Raw genomic sequence first — 10,688 nt, forward strand, 5'->3', positions numbered from 1 at the left:
TAGAGTTTTGGATTGGGTTCCAAAGATCTGCATCATATACATAAGGAGAAAACTGGAGGTAAGTCACCCTTGAAGAGACTACAATCCATCTTTAAATCTTCTAGATGTACCAGAAAAAATCTGAATTCCTAAAATTTGAGTAAGGAGATCCTAGACTAGTATACTCAGGGTCCTGGCAGAAGCAAATTATCTCAAGGTAAAGGGACCTTCATCCTAGAACACAAATTACTGCCACAAATAATTTTTAATACAAAGTCTAGGCACAACCAATCAGGCATTCAAAGAGACAAGCAACATGAACAAAAACTAGCAAAATCAACAGAGTAAAAACAGATCTATAGGGGCTTTAGATATTAGAATTTTAGACACAGATTTTTAAATAAATCTGCTTAAGATGTTCAAGGAGATAACAGATAAGATTTATATTTCAAGCAGAAAGTTAGCAACTGAAAGATTACAGAGTAAATTTGCAACAACAGTAACCAAGATTAAGAACCAACCATTTTAAAAGCAGATTAGATACAATCAAAGAAAAAAAATAGTGAACTAGAATACGTCAGAATAAACTAACTACAATGAAGCACAGAGAGACAAAAGGATGGAAAATACAGAAGACAGGGTAAGAGACACAGAGAATACATATGTATAACATATATTTTATTTGGAGTCCCAGAAGGAAAAGAGAGAATTGGGCAGAAACACTATTTAGGAATCCTGTCAAAAAAAAGGGAAAGAAACTCAAGATATCTGCTGAGTCATCTTTAGTATCAATGAACTACGTGACTTTGAGGAGGGCAATATAACCTCCTTGGATATTTGTTTCATCATTTGCAGAACAAGGGCAGTGGATTATATAATTTCTGAGTCCCTATCGAATCGAAACTGCTATCATATTTATTGTAATGTAATTTTATAGATATTTCAAAACCCCTGCACAAAAACTTGGTGAAATCTAGAGTAATCAACAATTGTGATAAAATGTACAAATATGTTCTTTTACGAGGGAGAACAAGCAAATGTCAACCTTGCAAGGTGTTAAAAATGGGGAGGCATTGGGGGAGGGATGCAATCAGCATAAACTAGAGACTGTAACTAATAGAATCATTGTATTATGCTTCCTTTAATGTAACAAAGGTGATATACCAAGGTGAATGCAGATAAGAGGGGGGGATAGGGGAGGCATGTTAGACACTTGACATTGGTGGTATTGTCTGATTCTTTATTCTACTTTGATTTAAGGTTATTTTTCCTTTTGCTGCTTCCTAGCTGTCATTTTTTTTTTCCTCTTTCTTTTGCCTCTCTACCTTCTTTGACTCTCCCTCCTGCCTTGTGGAAGAAATGTAGATGCTCTTATACAGATAGTGGTGAAGGTGGTGAATACATAAATGTATGACCATGCAGAAAACCATCGACTATTTACTTGGGATGGAATGTATGGTGAGTGAACAAAACCATATTAAAAAAAATGGGTTGATGAGAAAACCTCGAGGGCAATATACTGAGTGAAATAAGCCAGACACATTCGGACAATTATTGCAAGGTCTCACTGATAGGAACTAATTATAATATGTAAACTCATAGACATGAAATATAAGGTACCAAGATATAGGACGAGGCTTAAGAATGGGGAGTGGTTGCTTAGTATGAGCAGAATGTTCAATTAGGATGAACTTAAATGTTTGGAAATGAACAGGGGTGTTGGTAGCAAGATGTAAGAATAACTAACAGCGCCGAATGGTGTGTGAATGAGGTGGAAAGGGGAAGCTCAGAGTCATATATGTCACCAGAAGGAAAGTTGGAGATCAAAAGATGGGAATGTATAAAACTGAATCCTATGGTGGGCAATGTCCATGATCAACTGTACAAATACTAGAAATCACTTCCATGAACCAGAACAAATGTATGACAATACAATTAGAAGTTAATAATAGAGGGGCATATAGGGAAGAACTATATACCTTTTACAAACTATATACTACAGTTACTAGTATTTCAACATTTTTTCATAAACAGTAACAAATGTACTATATCAATACTATGAGTCAACAATTGAGGGGGGTTGGTTAGGGATAGGGGAGGATTAGAGTTTCCTTTTCTTTTTTTCTTTTTTCATCTTTCACTTTATTTCTTGTCTGGAGTAATGAAAAGTTTCTAAAAATTGAACAAAAATTAAGTGTGATGGATGCACAGCTGTATGAGGGTACCCAGGGGCAAGTGATTGTACACTTTGGATCTTTCGATAATTGTATAGTATCTGAACAATCTCAATAAAAATGAAAAAAATAATAATAATAATTTAATATATAAATAAATATTTTTTTCCTGAAAAAATTATTCTCTTTTAAAACAAGCAAGATATTTGCTGAATTTCATATTAAATGGTAGAAAATGACTGTTTTTCATTCATTATTCTGATTCATTTCAATACCATTGTAAAATAAAACATTAAAATTTAAATTATGAAATACAAAAAAAAAAAAAAAGGTAATGTGGTAAGACTGTTTCTACGAGGAAAAAAACTGGTCCTCCTTACCTGATTTCTAATATTTAATGAAATGCAAATTGATGTTTCTCTCTGTTGAACACCAGAAGGGTCAATGTATAAGTTATTCTCTAATATTCAGATTCATGCTGTGAATTTTAAATCTTAATTCCATAGTTCATTTTTCTCTTTCCTCACCACTGACAATATCTGCTTCATCCTTCCCTGGAATAAGGTTCATTTTCTTTGCTGATAAAGGAATTGAAATTTGGCTCTTCCCAGCTTCCCTGAAGCACTGCATTTGCTATTTCCATTTGAGGTCCAGTAGGTCTTACTAATCATGCAAATTTGCAAAAAAAAATTAGAAAGCTCTGCAAAATGTTGGGATAAGTTCAAGAAATTTAGATTATTTCATGCTAATATTAATAAACAAGGATAGGGTTTTTTAAAGTCATTTATGTAGAATGTGATTTACAAAGAAAAATCATCTGTGAAAACCCAAACATAACCCTGCAAAAGCAGTAATGGGAGCAGTTGACATTCAGTAAATGCAAAACCATTGCAGCTGTTATGCAGCTCTAATTATGCATTTTATACTGTGGTGCTACAAAGGATACATTACCAAATAATGCACCAAAGGAAAAAATATTACTGGTAGGTCTTCTCAACTAAGAATATTTACAGGTAAATAAATGGTAATGAGTTCAAAGCACTACAGGTAGAACTTTTAACAATAATCTATACATAAACTCTGGCTATGTAATTTGAGATTAAAAAATTAAATTAGTAAAAACGCTCTCTTACACCACCAAATATACGGGCATTTAGAAATATCAAGAAAACTGAATGAATAAATATGTATTGAATTAGAATAAACAAAGATGAAAAAATGTATTAAAAACAGCTGCAAAAGTGAAAAACCAAACTTTGGTCACCCAACCATATAATCTTCTGATTTTATTGATATAAATCTAAAAAGTAATAGCTAAAGAAACAAAGATAGGATTGAGTATCCAGAAAATTCAGTTGCATGGACTACTTACTTTCCCAGCTTTGCTGAATAAACAAAATGTTCCTCTATTTTGGAAAACTGAAATTTGAAAAACTGATTTTTTTAAAATTTCTGCAAGGTTTTAAGAAAAATAGTATATATAGAATTATATGTAGGATGCTACATTCAAATAGTTGCTACTATCAAGCTAGTGAGAGGCTAATAAGAGTATTTGGACTACATCTACTTTGAACTCTGTTTTCCTGGCTAAAATGAATAGTTGTTCATGGACAATAAAATGGCCAAATCCATTATCTAGAAGAAAGTCCTGAATCATAATTTCAACCATTACAAATAGGCATTATAAAGAGGAATTATTTCTTTTAGAATAGGGCTTTTACTTTCTTTGGTGGACTTTACACCATGAAATGTTAGAGAAAGGTGTCTGTGAGGAAGTTTATAAAAAGCTGACTATAAATGTCTTAAAATGTGCCAGAAAATAATGGTAGCATTAAATAGTATTATGTTTTCACTGAGCTATCTTTGACAATGTTAAAAAGGGCTTTCATCAGTAATTCTGAAGTAATAACTAAAACCCGAGGAGGAAGTTTCATCCTATCTGATTTTCTGTTTTGGAGGTTGTTGATATTGTATACCTTCTATACTAGTTCTCAGACTTGAGTGGGATGAAAATCCTGACTCCACAATCTCTGATGCGGTGGATCTCAGGAGGGACCCTAGAATTTGCATTTCTAACAAGTATCCAGGTGAAGCCTGTAGTACTGTTCTGGGAACCACACTTTGTAAACCACTCTTCTATATAGGTGCTAACAGTTTATTTTAAGAATGTAATTTTCTCAAATATTATCCAAACTAGTAACACCCAGAAAGAACCCACATTTACTTTACACAAGACATTTTTTTAAATGAGTATACAAAACCAATTTATATATTTCAAATTCCTTAATAATAAACTCATGTTGGAAATCACTTATTATTTCACAAAACCTGTGGTGGACTCTAGTAGAGCGAAAAAAATCCTTTGGTAAATCAAAAATCGTGTGGTGGAGACTTGAGTAGAAGAAATTGTACTTTAGTTGATTTTATCCCCCATAGGAACTCATAAATTTGTGGACTATAGTAAATGCTCAACAAATACATGTTGATCGATTAAATAATAATTCTATTTTGTGTGGGATATGCAAATGTAGGTTTTTCTAAATTTAGTTCATTTTAAAAACATTTTCCTAAAATATTTTCCTCATATCCTCTATATTGAATATCTTGAACTCCAAAGTCCCTTTCCCCTCTAATTTTACCTTCACTTCAACCATATTAAAACTGTAAGTTCCTTGACTCCTCCATTTTCTCACCATCTTTTAGCTTCCTTTGGTTTCAAGTCTTTCCTTCCAGCTTGATGATGGATTATTCCAGTCACTCCTCCGATATTTTTCACAGCTTTCTTGTCTTCTTGTACCTGGACCACATCCTTTGAACAAAAGCCCCATCCTGGCTCACACCAATTATCTGGTTTCTCCATTTCTGCTTCGCTACAGCTGAGGGGGGAAAATTGCAGAATCAGGCAGGTTGGTGCTTCTGTACATTTTTGGCTTCCTATCTCATCTGTGCTCTCATTATACTCAACTTTCCTCTCAAAATTCTGTCTCCTACCTTCTCACTCTCAGAAATGACTTTACCTCCCACTTTGCTGAAAAACCTGGGGGCCAGAAAGTTAGCTCTCTTTCTCTTTCTCTCTCAACACCCTTCCGTTTCTCTCACACTCTGTATATACAGAAGCAAGATGCTACTTGTACCAGTTCGTATATATTATATCCCCCAGAAAAAGCCATGTTCTTTGATGAAATCTTGTGGGGGCAGACATATTAGTGTTGATTAAGTTGGAACATTAGGATTAGGTTGTTTCCATGGAGATGCACCCCACCCAACTGTGGGTGATAAACCTGGATAATTTTTGTGAAGGTGTGGCCCCGCCCATTCAGCGTGGACCCTGATTAGTTTACTAGAGCACTGTATAAGCTCAGACAGAAGGAGCAAGCTTGCTAGAGCCAAGAGGGACACTTTGAAGAATGCACAGGAGCTGAGAGAGGAGCTTCAGCTTACAGAGACATTTTGGAGACAGCCTTTGAAAGCAGTCTTTTGCTCCTGAGAAGCTAAGAGAGGACAAATGCCCCAAGAGCAACTAAGAGTGACATTTTTGAGGAGCTGAAGCCTAGGGAGGAATGTCCTGGGAAAAAGCCATTTTGAAACCAGAACTCTGGAGCAGACGCCAGCCATGTGCCTTCCCAGCTAAAGAGGTTTTCTGGACGCCATTGTCCATCCTCCTGTGAAGGTACCTGATTGCTGACGCATTACCTTGGACACTTTATGGCCTTAAGACTGTAACTGTGTAACCAAATAAACCCCCTTTATAAAAATCAATCCATTTCTGGTGTTTTGTGTTCTGGCAGCATTAGCAAACCGGAACATTACTTTAGGGGTCTGTGGCAGCCAGACTCTAAGATGCACCCCAATATATCTTCACCCCCTGGTGTTCATACCCCTGTATATTTCCCTCCCACACTTACCAGAGTTAATCGGTGTGAATAGTATATGACAGAAGTGATGGCATGTCGTTCCAAGATTAGGTTATAAGACACTGCAGCTTCATGCTCTAAGTAAACCTTGTTATGAGCAGCCCTGTGGGGAGCCCCTTGTCAGGAGGAACTGAAGCTTCTGGCCATTAGCCGCAAGCTTCAGACACCGTAGCTCTGACCAACAGCTTCACTGCTGCCTCCTAAGAGACCCTGAGCCACAACTACCCACTTAAGAAACCCTCTGATTTCTGGCCCTCAGAAATTGTGAGACAATAAATGTTTACTGTTTTAAGAGGCCATGTTTTAAGGCAATTTATTACTCAGCAATTTAGATAACTATTGCAGAGTCTAAGGCTAAACCACCGCCTCCTGTCACCCCTTCAGAGACATTACCCATTCATTTCTTTTTCCCATGTTTCACACTTCCTATTCTATCTCCTTTTCCATTTGAGCTTGCTTGGGTCTCCTCTTTCCCAAAGAAACACACACCACTCTCTTGACCATTATGACTTCTCTTGTAGCAACCACCACTCTCATCCCCTTCATATCAAACTTTCTGGAAGTAATGACTTGCTATCCACAATTTCTAACTGCCACTCACCCCTCTATCTCAGCAGCATAACATTCAATGGTACAACTCCACTAAAACTTTCCACCAAGGCTCCCAATGAGCTCCATGTTTCCAAAGAGCAATGGTAAGGAGTTTGGATTTTATTCTGAGTGCAGTGAGAAGCAAACAAGAGAGAGCAAACTAGAACTGTTAGTTAGTAGCACATGCTCCAGAGCCAGGATATCTGGAAAGCAGGGAGACCAGTTAGAGGTTATTGTAAAGTGGACGGGTGAGAAATGATGATGATTTACTCCAAGGTGGTAGCAGAGAAGCTGGAAAGGCAAAGAAAGATTCAGACTACTTTCTGGAGAGTTAAACGACAGGACTTGCTGGTGGATTGCACATATAGAGAGAAGTAAAGGAAGAAATTAAAAACAACTTTTAAATTTGGGGCTTGAGCAGCTGGTAGCTGATTTTATTGAGATATAAAATTTGGGGTGATTAGTTTGGGGAAGAAGGGGTTGAAATTGAAAGTTCTGTTTGACATCACATTTCAGATGCTGATCAGACATCTAAATATAGCTATCATGGCCACTGATAACGCCTGTCCATTTATAAAATATGGCAGGTTAGTTCAAAAACATCTATCAGAAACTGCTCGCTATTTGCATGTCTCGGTAACTGTAAAGAAGCTATCTTCCACAGTTCAGCAGTTCTTCAAATCCTCATTTACAGTTTGGTTCATATTTCTTGAAATTAAGGCTCAACTAGGCTTTAATATTCTATGAGCAGTCTGACACAGCAACAGAGTTCAAAATCAGTGACTTGCAAAAGCAATGTCTGCAGGGATTTTAGGCTTCTCATTAAAATATATAGGCAGCACATTAATTTAGGGTTAAGTTTATCTCGCCTTCTGGTCCTATAACTTTAGCCCCTGAGGAGAAACAAGCCCCTAGCATTTTAAGCATCCATCAAGGAGTCTGAATACACAAGATCCAATCTGAGTGTGTCTGCTACTGGGCCATCATGGCCTAACACTCATGCAAATAATTTCAACTCTCCCTTTTTGTATTAAAAAAGCAAGTGCAGTAAAGTAGAAGAAATAAAATAATAAATTAAAATAATAACACTAGAAGAACTTATGTTAATAAGAGCCACTCAAATAAATAACAAAAAGAAATAATTCTATTATCATAAGTTCATTTTAAAATATCAAAAATTACATTGATAATACAGTGACATCTAGTTAATTCAGAGGACATCAACTAACAAACTGAACTTGCCATAGCACACACAGCCTTACCTGAGAAAGGTACCTGATCAGCTAAAACAGTAGTAGTACCCTGTATTTGTACATTGATTTACTTTGCCATAAATCATTTCATGAGACATGGGTGTCCAATTCAAGTCATTCAGTGAACACCAGTGATATGCCTTCTTTGAGGCAGGAACAGTGCTAGACAATGAAATGAAAGACCCAGGTCTTGTCCACAAAGAGTTTGCATTCCATGCAATAAGTCTGATCTGTGATAGGGAGGCATAGCAAGATAGAGGGGCTTCTACCTCATCCCACAGTAGGTGGGGTAGCGGGGAGAAGGAAGGTAGATATGTATTTCTTCCAATAAAAGAACACTTGAACTGAATGTTGATAGTGAGTAGCAGTTAGGTTCTCGAGAACTGAAAGAAGAATGTTTCAGGCTGAAGAAACACCATATAAGGAAGGCATGACACCATGAACCGGGAGGACACTGCTGGAATGTTTGCATATAATTTAGGTTGGTCGGATCATAGAGTGGGTGTGGGGGATAAAATCTTTGTAAAGCATTCGAGGGGGCTTGGCTCTGATCCTAAAGATCACAGGATGCCATGGAAGGTCTTTATTAAGAGGGGTGATATGCACAGACCTCCATTGTTGAAAGACTGCTCTGGCCACCTTAGGGAACATGTGTTCAAGGGTTTGAGACTCTGGAGGCAGGAAGCCCTTTCTTGTGATTATCATAAAATCCATGCCCTGTAATCTTAGAATAGCCGCTTTGGCACTCAGGTCCCATTCACTCCTGTTGCAAATGTAATTCCAAGAAACTTGAATATTTGGTTTCATAGACTACAGATGATTAAAAACTATCCAGTTAGCAAAGGGATAAGAGGAATATTGCTATAAATGCAAAGATATAGCAGATAACAGCCTAACAAGGGCAAACACAGACATAACTAAGCCAATAAAAGCACGGTAGCTTCAAGTCATTCAGGAAAGAGGCAAAGTGGCTTTCATGCCTCTACACAGAGGACTCAGTGTACAATGGCAGTTGTTTACAATGATAACTCAGTGCATACTTACCACGTACCGCCTATCTGCTGAGCACTGTGTTTCCATCTGTATTCATTTCATAGGGCCACAACAATAAATTATCACAAACAGGGTGGTTTACAACAACAGAAATTTATTTGCTTGCAGTTCTGAAGACTAGACATCTAAAAGGAAGGTGCCAGTGAGGTGCTCTGTGTGACAGCCCTGAAAGTCTCTTTCTTTACCTCTGGTGGTAGCCGGCAGTCCGTGCATTCGATGGCTTGTAGGTGCTTCACTCCAGTCCCTGCCTAACCTCACATGGCCTTCTCTCCTGTCCACCCCTGTCTCTGTCTCTTCTCCTCTTCTCATGGGGACACCACAATCCTGGAAGGGCTCACCCTACTCCAGTATGACCTCGTCTTGACTATTTATACCTATAACAACCCTACTTGCAAATAAAGTCACATTCTGAGATACTGTTGGTTAGGACTTGATATATCTTTTTGGAGGACACAATTCAACACATAAAACCATGAAGAAAAGAATAAATTAATCAAGAAGTAACAAAATAAATGCCTGGAAAATTTTCCTTGAAATTGTAAAAGAAGATATGTCACATGCCCTTATTTGATTGATTAGCTTAGACAATAGGCTTCATCCCCCTACAACGACGTTTTGAAGTTTTGTAAAGTTCTTTTCTCTCTTTCTTTCAAGATCATTTTAAAACTCTGATCAATTTGAGTAGGGACTACTGGCAAAGATTAAAAAAACATTGGGGGACAGATGCTAAGACACTGCTGGAGAATCACTGGTGGATCAGTTGGCGTCGCTACACCGGCAGGTGGCAGCTATGTGGGAGGCAGGGGCAGTGCTTTCAAACCAATGTCAAGAGGATGCATAGACATGAAGGACATGTCCAAATACAAAGCACACATTCTGCTGTCCCAAGAGAACACACAATTAGAGAATTGCAGCAGGAAAGCAGAGAGCTATGCGTTTCCTTGGAGGTACACCAAGATGCCTTGGAACTCACCATGAGCAAGTACAGAAAACAGATGTTACAGTTAAAGGTTCCTGAGAAAGCAGAGGATGCTGAACCAGTCCTGAAAGTTCACCAGTCCCACTCTGCAGAAATTGAGAGTCAGATTGACAGAATCTGTGAAATGGGAGCTGTGATGGGGAAAGCTGTTCAGGTAGATGATGACCAGTTTTGTAAGATGCAGGAAAAACTAGCCCAATTAAAGCTTGAAAATAAGGAACTTTGAGAATTATTATCCATCAGCAGTGAGTCTCTTCAGGGCAGGAAGGAAGATTCAATTGACACTGCATCTTAAGCCATCAAAAAACTTCTGAAAGCTAGCCGGAGATGATCTATCAAGGAAGGACTTGTCTCAGACATGACTTAGCATTGATTAAAGGTACAAGATGACAGTTTAGCATTGCCAGTCAATATCAACTGTCCACAAAACAATTTTCTAGCATATTAATGAGAATACATACTGAATTTCACTATTCCTTTCTTCAAGGGAGTTCTTTTCATTTCTGAGTTTCAATTTATACAAACTGTGTTTTCAGTTCACTTTTGTTTGTTCATATCTCTGAAACTTAAAGCATTTCATTATAAGCCAGCAATCTTATTTTGTGTAGGATTGCAAAATGATAGTCTAAAGAATTTTTTAAAAAATATAACTTTTTAAATCTCTTTGGTATAAATCTGGATTTTATCCGTTTTACAAAAGTAATTTAATTCCACATAATCAGATTGGCACATTTTCTGTTTTGTA

General features: G+C 37.3%; 1 pseudogene; it reads left to right on the plus strand.

The window, feature by feature from the left end:
- Positions 1–10,238, plus strand: part of LOC119542681 — a 44,574-nt pseudogene extending 34,336 nt beyond the window's left edge.
- Positions 10,239–10,688: the final 450 nt, after the last annotated feature.

Source organism: Choloepus didactylus, chromosome 8 (assembly GCF_015220235.1).
Source record: "Choloepus didactylus isolate mChoDid1 chromosome 8, mChoDid1.pri, whole genome shotgun sequence".
In the NCBI taxonomy this organism is placed as follows: domain Eukaryota; kingdom Metazoa; phylum Chordata; class Mammalia; order Pilosa; family Megalonychidae; genus Choloepus; species Choloepus didactylus.